This window comes from Rattus rattus, chromosome 11 (genome assembly GCF_011064425.1).
Source record: "Rattus rattus isolate New Zealand chromosome 11, Rrattus_CSIRO_v1, whole genome shotgun sequence".
Lineage (NCBI taxonomy): Eukaryota > Metazoa > Chordata > Mammalia > Rodentia > Muridae > Rattus > Rattus rattus.
In genome coordinates, this window is record NC_046164.1 from 50315804 (window position 1) to 50330997 (window position 15194).

Sequence of the window (15194 nt, forward strand, 5' to 3'; positions counted from 1 at the left end):
TAATTATGAAAAATACCAATAAGAAATAAAAATGACAGAACAATTCCTCATAGTGAGACATTTTAAAAATTATTTGCACTTGGCATCATCGGGGGGAACAATGTGCACACTCTGCACTTGGGCTTGCATTTGTGCTAGGAATCAATGGGGCAATGGTGGGTACATTTCTGAAAATGAGAGGAGCGTAACTTGATTAGCTTATGTTCCAGGGTTTCTATTTCTCATAATCATGATAATTTCAATGTGTGAGAATTTTTTATCATACATAATAAATATTCATGAATTTACTACAAATATATTTTAACCAATCACTATTATATTTTTAAAAATACAATTGGAGTCAGAAATGCTTGTGCTATTGGCCCTTTGTGTTCAGAAGGAAAAAACGACACTGAACAGTTTAAGTACAGTGAAACACAAAGCAGCAAGAAGACTAGCATAGAATCCTACAGGCTCACAAACCCCAGGTCCTATAAACCATAATATTCCATGAGGATTTGACTAATTGCACTTATCTATTATACCACTCATAAATACAAGAGACAGCAGGATCCCTTTCAGAAGCTTGGCACTGATTACAAACTGCCTTTTCTGACTTCTTTCCCCTTGCCTCCATTTATTGTGTCAAAAGCATGTTGGTACATGCATTGTCCATTTGGGGAGTGACTAAACTCCATCCAATTTTCTGTTACTATGTACCTGGCAGGTTCGGCTTCTGTGTGCATCAATCCTGAGAGCACATCCTTGAACTGAGAACAGTAATGGAGAGCAAAGGAGGCCTTGAGAGTAGCAATATGAAGCCCCCGCCTAATATCATTACAGTAAAAAACTGTATGTGATTTCTCGAACTGAAATGGCAAGCACAGTAGAGACAGCCAAAATGTTCAGCGCAGCAAGGTCTCTACTTGTTCAAATTCTTAAAATATGGCTTAACACACAATCTCATAAACCACTAAATGAGGGAAAAACAGAGGAAAAATTCCTTTTATATTCCCCTAAGAAAACCCAGAGACAGATGGCCAGAATAAGAGGGTCTCTAGATGGATGAATCCTTAATAATGTACTTTTGCCTTGACAAAGAAGACTATGTATTGAACTGTGTGATGACTTTGTTCTCCCAGGAGAAAGCACAACAGTAAGGAGAGAAAAATGCCTAAAAATGGCCACATCTCTGACAACACGGGTTATAACACTTCATTTTATCAAGTACAAAAAGAACAATAAGAACCTCCCTAGCATATCTTGTGCTATCCTTACTCAGATATAAATCCCACAGACAAAAGTCCAAAATAGTGTGATTTCTATTTCTGTTTTTGCCCTATCTTTTATATAATGAGGGAAGAACAAAGAAATGTGTTTCACTCTCTCTCTAGGGAATGAATAATGGCAAAAACAGGATAGGAGAGCTGAAACAGCCCAAAGCAACAGAAAACTCAAATAAATGCAAAGTTCTACATCATTACCTAACATAGAATTGTTTCTGGTGACCCTGCATAATCTATCAGCAGCAAGAAGACTAGCATAAAATTCTACCATGCTCCCAAATCCCAGGTCCTATAAACCATAATATTCTATGAGGATCTGAACTAATTGCGTCTATCTATTATACTACTCATAAATATTAGAGACAATAGGATTTCTTTCAATAGCTTGACACCAACTCCTAGTGGTTTACTGAAAACACTGCAAAGAAAAAGAGTGCCAGATAACCCTGTGTTTGACATACAACTCATTCTTTTAAGGATTTAATAAGACTAGAACCATAGAAGTTTGTTTATGCCAAGATATATTATATGATAGAAATTTGTTTTCTTTTTAAATTCTGAAAAATTACATTGTGTGTATCTCTCTCTCTCTCTCTCTCTCTCTCTCTCTCTCTCTCTCTCTGTGTGTGTGTGTGTGTGTGTGTGTGTCTATGTATCAGAAGACAATTTGAGGTAGTTGTTTCTCTCCTGTTACCATTTGCGTCTCAAGAATCAAACTAAGGTTGTCAAGCTGGCTGGATACAATCAGTTACACAAGGAGGTATCTTGCTGGCCATGAAAGGTTTTATTTTCACATCCCAAATCAGTGCTTGCATTACATGGCTCCAGTCACACAATTTGGCCCCATTTCAATGAAATTTCCTGAAATATAAATAAAATAACCTAAGTTTAACCTATATCTGTGTTGGCATGGAATTTGAGTGCAAGCATTAACATGGCATACTTGATATGGTTCTATTTTCTCATACTAAATAGCAGGAAACCTGATGTTAGTACTTATTATCAACTAGATGAAATTTAAAACCACTATATTTTAACTGTAATAGAAGTCCTGCCATAAATATGTGTGGTTCCACCCAGGGATCTGGTATCTTAGACTAAATAAATGGTGAAGAGAGCTGAGCCCCATTTTTCAACTCTCAGATTAAAGCTGTGAACACCATCGTGGAGTTATTCCCACTCTTTCTCCCTACTTAGTCATCATTTCTCCCCCAGAATTATGGACATTGTCTCCTTACACTGTTATATAGAAGAAGTCCTTCCTACCTCCCTTTAGCTGAACACACATATTTGATCATGGTAATTAGTACAATAACCAATTCTAATAAAGTAATTGATAAGTTTATGTTTGTGACATGTATACAAATCAGTAACAGGACAGAGAAAAACAACCCATTTTGTTCTTGCTTCCTTAATAGATCCTAGCAATATAAACAACATATTGGCAGACTGCAGGCAGCATGCAGAAGGCAGCCCACGTGTGTTGGAGAAAGCTGAAGTCCACAACAGCCTTTACATTCTTTCTGAGGCAGTTTTCACAGCTCAGTGGCACGTCATACAATTGCAGCTGAGTGGAGACTCTAAGCCTAGAATCTTAATTATTTGGATTTACAGAACAAATTTGTAGATAATATTTCTGAAAGTAGGAAACAAAGGTTGGGAGGAAAAAAATTCTAAATTCATTAAAAGTAAAAGAAGCTCTTGAAATGGATAAATATCTATAAATAAAATATTAAATTATTATTTTCCTAGCAATCATTTTACATATCAATAATCATCGATTTCCCCTTTAATTCTATAGATAAAATTGATATATTTAGCTCACTTTACTTGATTTATCTCAGACCATTAATAATAAGCTTTTCCCTAGAAAAGTTTACAAATAATACACTTGCAATTGACTGGTGGTTGAACACATCCTATTAAAATATTATACATCTCTACCCTCAGTGGTTTATAACCACCTCACTATTATTTCACATAGTTCAACAAAAAACTAAATAGCAAAATATCCTTTCACCTACTGAATAAAAACACAATTATCATCTATTTAATCAGTTATTATAAATAAATAGGAATGAGGAACAGACAAATACAGGGAACCAACTGCACACAGTTTACAGACAGATAAGAGGGAGACTTTGTCTCTGGGCTACTTTGATGAATTTTGAGGGACAGCACATTCCCCTGTATCAGAGGTCCTCTTTAAAGATGTAGGTTTCTATATATTATTTCTTCAAATTTTCATTAGCCATCTCCTTCTGCTCAATGCTAGTTAAATACACCTCAAGTAAATAAATTTTTCTTCCTGCCCTGGTAAAGTTAATTGTCAACTTGACAAGATTATGAATCTCTATGGAACAGAAGACCTGAAAAACTTCAAAGATTGCCTGTGTGGTGCCAGTATTTGCTTATAATCTGAACAAATTACTTAGTTCTAACAGTTAGAGGGTGATGTCTGCAACGACGGGAGATAAAGGAACAGTTGCATGGAAGATAGTCCCTGTGAGTGAGAAAGCCTTTCTTAGAAAGATGACATCCATGCAAAACCTGAATGAAGCAAGAAATACAGAGCCTCTTCAGGATTTGTAAGTAATTTCTCTGTCATGATCTCTCCTAAGAATTTCAATCTCCACTATGGTAACATTTGTATTAAGCACTAGAAGCAAAATATGCAGGCAAAATAGTTAACAGTGCTACTTTGGGACTCCTAATAATGGGAACTGGTATGACTTTAGCTCCTTTGCCTGTTCTTGGGATTCTTTTCCTACTATTAGGTGGCCTTGTCCATACATGATCTAAGAGTTTTTTCCTTGTCTTAACTGTATCTGGTTTTAGATGCTTTGGTCATTGTATCTTAGAGACCTGCTCTTCTTTGAAAGAAAAATGAAGGGAATTGAATCCCTGAGAGAGAGAGCAAGTCGGCAGATTCTTGGGAGGACTGGAGGCAAGAGAAACTGTGGTCAGAATGTAGTGTATGAAAAAATAATATATTTTTAATTTTTATAATATTTTTGAACAATTAACATATATTAATTGTTTGCAATCCCATCAAAGTTACACTAGTATCAATTAAATGATTATCTGTAAATTGACTTCTATATGCAGGTGAGGGCTGGCACAAAGTATGTCAAGGCCATGTTTGGACAGTAAAAAATAAGGTGGGGACAAAGCTTTTGTCAGGCAAGAGAGAAGGAGAAGAGAATGAAGACAGAGAAAGAGAAGGATGACCCAGATCTGGATGATTTTGTAGTGTCAGGGTAGTTGGTATGGATTTCTGTAGACAAATTTATCCTATCTAGGTGGGCAGTTTATCAGTTGGTGGTAAGATTATTGTATGGACGTAGTGTGGATTGAGAATTTAACATATCAATCTGATTGTTTGCAATTTGTTGAGTCTTGATTTTAACAGGTTGTTGGGAGTTTATACCATAACTATTAGGGACCAGATATTGAGAAAATAAACAGACAGTTACAGTTTTCAGTGGGTAGCACCACTGGGACCAGGGGGTGGATGCTGGAAATGTGAACAGAGTCCAGAGTAAGAGAGCCACGAGATTGGCAGTCTCTATATGAAACTGGTGCCACAGTGATCCGCCTGGGTCAGAGAGTATTTTGGGGGCAGCTTGGAGCCTCTGAGATAATTAGCACTAAGTCCAATGGCTTGTTTTTTGTTGTTGTTTGTTTGTTTTGTTTTCTTGGTTTTTTTTTTTTTACTTTATACCTCAACAACTATCTTATTCTAAAATGAGTAGAAAAAGTTAATGTACTACCTTTTAAATTATAGGAAGAACTATAGCTATTAAAACAGAAGTATTGAAAATGTGGTACATCATTTGGATATATACCCAGGAGAGGTATATCTAGGTCCTCAGGTAGTGGAGTGTCTAATTTTCTGAGGAACCTCCAGACTGATTTCCAGAGTGGTTGTACCAGTTTGCAATCCCACCAACAATGGAGGAGTGTTCCTCTTTCTCCACATCCTCACCAGCATTTGCTGTCACCTGAGTTTTTATCTTAGCCATTCTGATTGGTGTGAGGTGGAATCTTAGGGGGAACAAAAATATACATAGGAGAGGATATGGAGGCAAAGTTTAGAGCAGAGACTGCAGGAACGGTTATTCAGAGCCTGCCCCACATGTGGCATATATATATATTTACAGCCACCAAAACTAGATAAGATTGATGAAGCTAAGAAGTGCATGCTGCAAGGCACCAGGTATAGCTCTCTCCTGAGAGACACAACCAGATCATGTAAAATGCAGAGTTGAATGCTAGCAGCAAACCACTGAACTGAGAACAGGACCCCCTTTGGGGGAATTAAAGGAAGGATTGAAAGAGCTGAAGAGGCTTGCCAACCCATAAGAACAACAATGCCAACCAACCAGAGCTTCCAGGGACTAAACCACTGCCTAAAGACTATACATGGACTGACCCAGGGCTCCAACTGTATGTGTAACAAAGAATACCCTTGTTGGGGCACCATTGGAAGGGGAAGCCCTTGGTCCTGCCAAGGTTGGAGCCCTAGTGCAGGGTATGTCGGGCGAGAGGGGCGGTAAGGGGGAATGAATGGGAGGAAGACCCTTATGGTGGAGGGGAGGGAATAGGGGGCTTATGGACAGGAAACTGAGAAAGGGAATAACATTTGAAATGTAAATAAAGAAATATATCCAATAAAAAAAGGAAAAAAAGAAAATGTGGTACATCTATATGATAGAATATTTTTCAATCATTAAAAACAAAGACTTCATGAATTTTGCAGGCAAATGGATGGAATTTGCTAAAAGGACACATGCATGGTATACTATCACTTATAAGTGGATATTATCCATAAAATATAGGATACCCATGCTATACTCCACAGACCCACAGAAGCTAAACAAGAAGGAAGGCACAAGCAAAGATACCTGAATCTCAGTTAGAAGGGAGAATAGCAGGCTGTTGGAAGGAGGGAAGTAACATGGTTAGGAAATGGGATGGGGAGGAGAGTTCTCCAGAATAGGTAGATGTCATTGTAAAAATATAAAAATAAAAGAAGTATCATTGTCTTTTACCCCACTGGGTCTACACCTCGGTGCCCCAAGATATCTGCTAGATATCTTGGTGGAAACACATCCCTACTCCTCGGCGGCCCAGTGTCTCTTGCCACCACACACTTTCCTATACTCAAACCCTCACATAAAAACGCACAACACAATAATCTTAGATCCAATTGGTAAGATATAATTGCCCACTTAAACATACAAACTCAGGTACTATCCATCCCTTGAGAACATTACTAACAACCTGTAAATACAGAGCAGAATCTTAATATCACCTGCTATCTTGTCCTGCCACGGCTTCTCAGCTCTCTTTCAGTCTCTCTCTCCTTTCTCTCCTTTTCCTCATCTCCTCCTCTTCCTTCAAATTTCTCACCCGCCCATCCTTCCTTCTCCTCCAATGACAGGCCTCCTTCTATCCTGTACCTGCCCCTCACCTGTACTTTACAAATTCAATGGGGAGGTAGTTCTGGTGAAGTCACCTGAGTTCTGAGTATATGACTAGGCAGCTGTCCTTGGGGCAGTGGAATTAGCATCAAAATACAGATAACTTCAGGGCAAACCACAACAGGTAGAGGGAAGAAAATGAGAGATGGCCAGATGATTATGAGAATGAATGGAAATCTGCAACTGACTGGGGTGGGGAGGTAGGAGTGATCTCAAGAACTTGATAGAGACCTAGGATAGGGAGGTTCTCAAGAATCAATGGAGGTGACCATAGCTATGACTCAGCATTGAGGATATGAAACCTGAAGAGGCCACCTCTTTTAGTCAAGCAGGAACACCAGTTGGAACTATAGGGCTACCAATTTTGATCTTGAATTTATCCTGTCTACAAGAAATGTAGGGACACGTGGATGGTTCAGAGACTGAGGGAATGACCAACTAGCAACCGGGCCAACTTGAGACCCATCCCACAGACAAGCACCAACCCCTGACACTATAACAATACTCTGTTATGCTTGCAGACAGAAGTGTAGCATGGCTATACTTTAAGAGGCTCCACTGAGCTGCTGACTCAGACAGATGCAGACATCCAGTGAGAAACAGTAGATGCAGCCTGGGAACTCCAATGGAAGAATAGAGAAGATTGTGGGACTCAAAGGGAACAGGAACAGGAAGACCAAGAGTGTCAAGTAACCTGGACCATTGGTGTTTTCAGAGACTGAACCACAGACCAAAGAGCGTACTGGAGCTGAAGCTCAGCCCTCTCCCTGATGTATATGTAGCGGGTGAGTCTGAACAGTTGGAGCAGATGCTATCCCAAAACCTGTTGCCTCTATGTAGGGTATGTTCTACTAGCTGAGATGCCTTGTTTGGCCTCAGTGGGAGAGGATGTGCCTAGACTCACAGAGACTTGATATGCTAGGGATGGGCTATAGTGGTGGGGATGGGGAATAGCCAGGGGGCCCTCCATCCTATCAGAGGAGAAGTGAAGGGGGGATTTGGGAGGGACTCAGGAGGAGGGAGTGACCAGGAGGAGAGGCAGCAAGCAGGATGTAAAGTGAATAAATAAATAAATAAATAAATAAATAAATAAATAAATAAGAAAACAGAAGTATCTTCAAGCAAATCTCTATCTTATATTTCATAGTGTAGTATTCTAAAACGTTCCAAAATCTTAAGTATTGCTATGTGGTTTGAATTTTCTAATCTGTGCACCCTTCCCTACTACTTCTTGTTTTCATTTCCTTTAATGTTTTGTCTCCCCCTTCGACAATGCAAGTTGTCTTACCTTCTGAGGTGTACAGAAGAGATATAACACCCGCAGAGATGTTGGCTGCTCTCTCACTGAGAAATAGGGGTTCATAATGAGAGTGCATAACGTGCCTTCTCCCTCAAGGCAGACTACTAAGAGACAAGCTTTTCAACTCTGCATGTGAAATGACTCACTGATTAGTCTTTCTAAATGTTAGAAGGCGAGAGATGGAAGAGTCGAGGCTGCTTATATGATGTTTTGTGTCTTGTGAGAGTGTTATATAAAACTTTGCTACTTCAAGGAAAATACCACTCTGTAAGAATCTGGTAGTATAAACTGTTACTTAAGCGGGTTCCTACAGCTGCAGACTGATTAAAACCCAGCAGGTAAAGCTATAATAAACAAAGACCACCTGCGGCTGGAACAGGTGTCTGTGTCCTCATTTAGAAACCAAAGCAAGTAAAGGGATGGGGGCCAGTGAGGACCACAGCTTAGATTACCAGGAGCCTGGCATTCCGTGAATCAAGACTGTGTGTCCTTGAACTTAATGTTATGGGTTTTGACTTGCCAGGTTAGTTGATGATGCCTCCAGGATTAAACTTCAGTGCAATTAAGATGTCTATCTTCTCCTGGTAGGATTCCTCACACTCTGTGCTACCTTTTTTTTTTTTTTTTTTTTTTTTTTTTTTTCTTTCCTTGTTTTATTGTTGACCTCTCTTCACCCTGCAGTACTTAAAAAATCAATTACAGATACCAGCTAAAAGGAAACAAGTTCCTTTATTAAAAAAAAAAAAAAGAAAAGAAAAGAAAGAAAGAAAATAAAGAAAAGAAAAAAACAAACCCGGAACTCTACAAAATCAGGAATAGAATCTGCAAAGCAACTGAAGGACATTAGCAAGTGACTTCTAAATAAAAGTGTTCACATGACTATTATAGTCTCTCCTTTTCCAAGCTTCTTTTCAGTTTCTTTCATTATTCACAGCAATTTTAGCTCCTTGTAGCATATGCTGAAACAAGGAAAAAAATGTGCTTGTACTGTTTCAGATCTGTAGTTTGCTTATCTCTGTTTAAGCAGTGAAGGGTTATGATGGTCATAACTGTAGGACAGAAAATCCCAGAGGCTCAAGAATTTTAAGTCTGTTTCCTATTATCTATCTATCTATCTATTATCTATCTATCTATCTATCTATCTATCTATCTATCACCTAGTTAGATATGCCGTTAGAGATACCTAGATAAGAGATAGAGAGATAGAAGGTAGAGATAGATTTTTCTCTTAGATTAAAACTCACAGTGCATCAAAATTAATTTATTTAAATTATATGATCAAGTAGAGAATATGCAAATTCTTGGGGTATTTCCAATCATTATATACTTATAATAGATGCTATCATAGTTACTTGTGAAGTTCATAGGAGATGAACAGTACACTGAAGAGATTAGTGACAAAGAGTTGTGAGAGGAGATAAGAATTTTTGTAGTTTCTCTAGTGCTCCAAATAAAGAGAATTACACAGCAAAAACATTTAGGAGACTGCTGAGAAAGATTCTGCTTGTACACTCAGGTTCTGGGTCATAGACCTTGTCTGTATCACAGTCTCACAACTTTTTTCAATGAAAATATGAAAAAACTGCAATATATCCTGCATTGTTTTCATTGTTTCTTTCATTGTTCTCATTAATATCTCACTATAATAAACAATAGCTAGTTGTTTTAAACAAATTACTTAATTTTTAAAAAATTGGACATGAAGATTTTACTCTCATCTTATCAGTTCTTTGTTCTCATATATTTACACACACACACACACACACACACACACACATATGTTTTGTGTATATATGTGAAATCTAAGAGCCATTAAGAAGAGAAAGCAATGATATTTGTTTGTCTAAGACTGATTTAATTTTTTTCTAGGTGCATAATTTCCTGAAAAGGACAGCATATCGTTCTTTTCTATTGAAAAGCCTCTATTAAGCATTAACACGTCTCTGATGTTGAACTTTGTCCTACACTTTCAGTGAACATAAAAAGAAAGGAAAACAGATAAGTCTAACATTTTATTTTATTTGTAGCATCTGAATATGCTGCAATGTTCCCAGAGAAAAGAGTTAAAGACATAATGAAGTTTTTTATTTATTATTTTAATGTATACATTTTAACTGGGCAACATGAGAATGATATGAATGAATAGTTAGGTAGGTGCCCATTAGAATGTATGCAAGTTAAAGCTATGACTGTGTTAATACTGAGATTCCAAAAAGAAAGAATACAGTGTAGGATTATCCAAATTAAACCAAGCTGTATTTGCATGCTCTCTGTGCTGGCCAGCCAACACTCTCCCCTAACACTGAGTTTCCAAGAGAAGCCCCAACTGACTTTAAGAATTTCTTTTTATAGGGGAGATAAGGTGTTTAGAGGGGTTAAGAGACTTGGAGGTTATTCACTGAATGAAAGTTACAATGGTATGGGTCTCAAGCTGGGGAAGTCATTGCTTGGTCTTATACTCAAATTCTGCTCCATCTTTTAGCCCTGCACAACTTGTAGGCAAGATAAATAGTGGGTTTAAGGTTTAGCAGCTGTGTTGGTGTCCCAGTCCCTCCACTAGAAATCTTGCCTGGAGACAAGGAGATGGCCAATTCAAGCTCCATACAACCCCACCCCCACTGCTAGGAGTCTTAGCTAGGATTGCCCTTATCCTCATGGAAACTGGAGAGTTTCTCTTGTCCTGCCTTTCTAGATCATCCCACAGATGACCCCCTGCCCTCTACCCAGTCGTGTCTCCCAATACTCTCCATCCTCTTCCTACCCCTAGTTCATCACTCCTGTTTCCATCCCCATACCCTTCTTCATCCACTTCCCTCCATATACTTATCAATGTCTAATCTCCCCTCTCAGTGAGATTCAATCATCTCCCCTTAAACCCACTACTGAAAACTCAATTATACTCTGCTATACTTGCAGGTAGGAGCCTAACAAAATTGTCATCGGAGAGGATCCATCCAGCAACTGAAACTCATACAAAATATGTATCAAGTGAATGGAGGCTGCAAGCAGTTATAAACACAAAGATAAGCATAAGGTAATAGGAGTTACAAGCAGTCACAAAGGCAAGACTACTTCAGTGAGTAGATAGTATGTGCAGTGTGCATCAGACGAGGAGCTTACTCTTGAATGCAAATAGAAGACTCAATTATCAGGGTCTTGACACTGGACCAACAGATATTTCTTAGCTAGACTTTAGCACCAAGTCAACTATTTAACTACAAACCCAACTCTTGGTCCTGAAAGGACTACTCTCTGTTTTGGTCTTACTTCAACTTTTGAGGTATTTGCCCCAGTCACGGTCTCACAATTGAATACTTGTCAGGTTTCTGTGGGTTGAACTGCATGCTTGCTGTATTTAGTAATTCTATTTATTATATTTGAATCATTTTCTTCCTCAGTGTAAAATGTATGCTACTTAACTTTTTGAGATATGTAAACTTAAGAAGTTCCGGAAACCCTTTTAAATAATATAGAAACCTAAGAAATGTTAGATAAAAATCACTCTTTTCTGAAGCCTTTTTTCTTTTTACTACTTCATCCTTCTTTTCTGTAGGCCATTGATGCAAAACACTGGAAATTTATTCAACATCTTTCCTTTCTTTCTTCCTTCCTTCCTTTCTTTCTTTCTTTCTTTCTTTCTTTCTTTCTTTCTTTCTTTCTTTCTTATAAAATGATTGTGTTGAAAGCTATGGCTCCAATTCATTTCGTCTTCCCACAATAATTGGTATTTAGAAGACTAATCAATAGCATAATTAACAGGCAGCTGTTAAGGCTTAAAAAAAGAGTATGTATTTGAGAGTATTTGCACACATCTGCAATCCCAGTAGTCAAGGGGCAGAGGTCAGAGTATAACTGCACCTAAGAATAACCTTTCCTAAAATTATGTTGAAGCAAGCCAGATCACTTTAGGAGTATACACATAATTTTATGTTAAAAATATGAAAGTTCTAGTTTTTTAATTAATCCTTAAAATTAACTTATTTCACTTTTCAGTTACCATTCTCTCTTGAAAGTATAACAATGTAAAAGTCAGTTTACTGAGACCTTTAATTCTCAAGTTTTTCTAACCAAGTTTTCATGAATATAGATACAGAAGATAGATTCAGACTTGAAGAGTTGTCTGTCTGGATATAATGATGTCTAACAGGTTTTAAAATCCCTATAGTAGTGTTCTACATAATTCAGGATTTGGTTTCTTTCTCTCATGCATGTCAATTGAAATTGGCACTTGACTGAATTTCATGGTATACCTACTAAGCACCTGAATTGCTTTTCTCAAGATGAAGCAAAATATGTCCTTCTTGGCCACTAACTGTCAGAAATCTCTAGACTATGAATTCAAGTGTCATACTTTCTATTAGAAGTGCATAAAAACAGCAGTAACTGCTGATTCTCTGAGTGGAATGAATAGTAGGGTTATACAGTCCTAACTAGTGAGAATGATAAAGAAAAAAAAAAAGGTTTCCTTATGAAGCAAGGTTGCCTTGTGGCCCTGCTCTTGAATAAAGGGAATTCTTGTTATACACCAAGGAGATATGGAGAAAGGAAGTTCAAGTTTGTGGATACCTGGTAGATGCCAATCTGAATGACCTTAACTTGGTTATGCAAAACAAGGAAGTATTCTTTGATTGACAGATGATATTGCACATCAGTGGTTAGGGTTTAAAAAAGATAGCAGAATATGAAATCTTTACAATCTGTCTATAAAAGATGATGTATTTTAGTATGCTGTTGGAAATCCTCTAAACAAAGAAGGTAAGAAGCCTAGACCCAAAGCTCCCAATATTCTGTGTCTTATTATTCTACATCTTTTGCAACACAAATGCCAATGTATTGCTCTGAAAAAACAGTACATGAAGACAAATAAAAAATACACTGCACAATGTGCTCAACTCTTGGCCAAGAGTATCAAAGAATCCAAAGAAAAATACCAGGAAGAAACTGCTAAGAGATATCCTTCTGTGCCTCACTCCACCTATTAATTTCATAATGTGTTCTCTAATTATTGTTGTATAAATAAACATATGCAACAATCTACCCAACATCTCAAAGATGACGAACATTAAACAGTAAATGAAATTTATTCGTGTATATTTTATATGATTGTGTCTTGAAGAGTATATTTAATGGTGCTTCTTTGCATATGTTTCAGGGCCAAACAATGGGGTTAGATAGCCTTACAGGGATCTCATGCCTGGGGATGACTGATTCTCTCCCCTGCTCTTCATCTAGGGGTGACCTTATAAGTTGAAAATTTTAATTAAACTTGGTTTTGGTTCTGTTGTTTCTTAACCCTTAATTCTATTCTTTGTTCAATTCAGCTGCACATAAAATTTAAGATTTCTGGTGGTTTCAGAAGAAGTCAGTGTGAAGGGAACTTCAAGCTTAACATCTGTTGCCCTTGCCAGCCTAAGTGATTATCTTAGAGAAGCAGGCTGTACAGAAGTGACAAAGTATGATTTGAAAGGAGAAGTGTATTATCAAGGTGTTAAATTAACTATAAAGCAATCTTAGAGCTCCTAAATGTTTAGCATCCTTCTGCTAGATGTGAAAAGAAAGTGGATGCAATATGCTCAATATTTCCTTTCACTCTTTCTTTGTCTTTTGAGGTCACTGAAACAATTTCCATTTGCCTGCTTTCTTCTTCTTAGGTAGATGCCTTAGCAAACGCCTTGTAGGATTTTTTTTTTAATTCTCTTTTTGATGCTGGACATTTATGACATGCTGGACTTTCATTGCTTGAGGCTGTTTCTAGCACATTTGCTAATTATGTTTAAATAGGAGTTTGTGCTTATAAAATAGCAAGTCTGAGTTTTCAGAGCAGAACAGTTAAAACAGCACTGATGTAAATGCAGGAGGAGTAAGGTTAAACTCAAAGCCTGCTCAGCCAAGTATAACAGTGTGACAGAAAAGCAATTAATTCTTCCATATTTTCCAGGGGGCATAATTCTGTGTTTCCATATTGTTGGCCACCCTTAAGTACTTTCTGCCTTTAAAATGATTGCAATCCATCACTGACCGGTACCCTTTCAAACAGATAACTTCAACAATTTAAGTGCTGACGTATTATGCTTTGCCATTCTTGTTCAGTGATGTACAACACAAAATTGATGTTTACCATCCTTCTGTTTGGATGTAGTACTAAGAGCAAGCATGTCTGTAACCTTCTAGTCTATTGTGGTTCTTTGTGCATTTAAATAAATGGCACACAATGAAGAGCACAACTATCATGGAATTATTTAAGATGTAGACACAGTAAAGAGCCAGAAAGTTCAATCAATCTACTTCTGATCTTATAATATCCACTTAACTGAGTTATTTAGACTTCTTTGCCTCATAGTCTGACTAAGAATAAGAGGTGAAATTAAGGGTTTTCTTATGTGTGTTAATTCCTCTAAATGGATCAACTCATATTTTACATTTCTTTTTATTTTTTATTGCAATTTACCTTCATGTTCTAAAACAGTCAAGTCTCAAGCATAAAGGTCAATTACTTTCTAAATATGCAGCACAATGTGCAGCTACCAAGCAGATTAAAACTCAGGCTTAGCCTAAACAAGTCCCTTTGTTTCCCCACTGAGTTTGTGTTTTTAATTCCTGTCTAGACTTGTGAGATTATAGCATCATTCTTCCTGCTTTTGAACCTTATGAAAATCAGATGATTGTGTTGTGTTCCCATATGTCTGTCTTCTTTTGTTTACCAGTATGTTTGTAAAAGTCACCTACTGTTGTCATTAGAAACAGTGTTACTTTTTATTGTAAATGTTTAATTCCCTGAGAGTTTTAAACAATGTGTCTTCATCATACTCCCCAACTCCTCCCTGCTTTACCCTATTTAAACTTCCCTACCCACAAATCCTGGAAGAGTTTCCTCATCCTCCTCTTTCTCTTCCTTTCAGTTCTTAATTTTGGAAAGAGAATGCTTCTGATGTCCACGTGTCCAACACTGTCAAGAGTACTCATGAGGAAGCTAATTTCTAGATGACATTGTGTTCACTGTAACTGTTATAGCTGCTTAAACTAGCTAGAATCTTGGAATCAGGCATGACCCCTAAGGATTTTATATTTCTGACATTTGTGATGATCATTGAAAAATCATTCCATGAGTTTTAGAAAAATTTAAATATGATTTTAAATTGTACA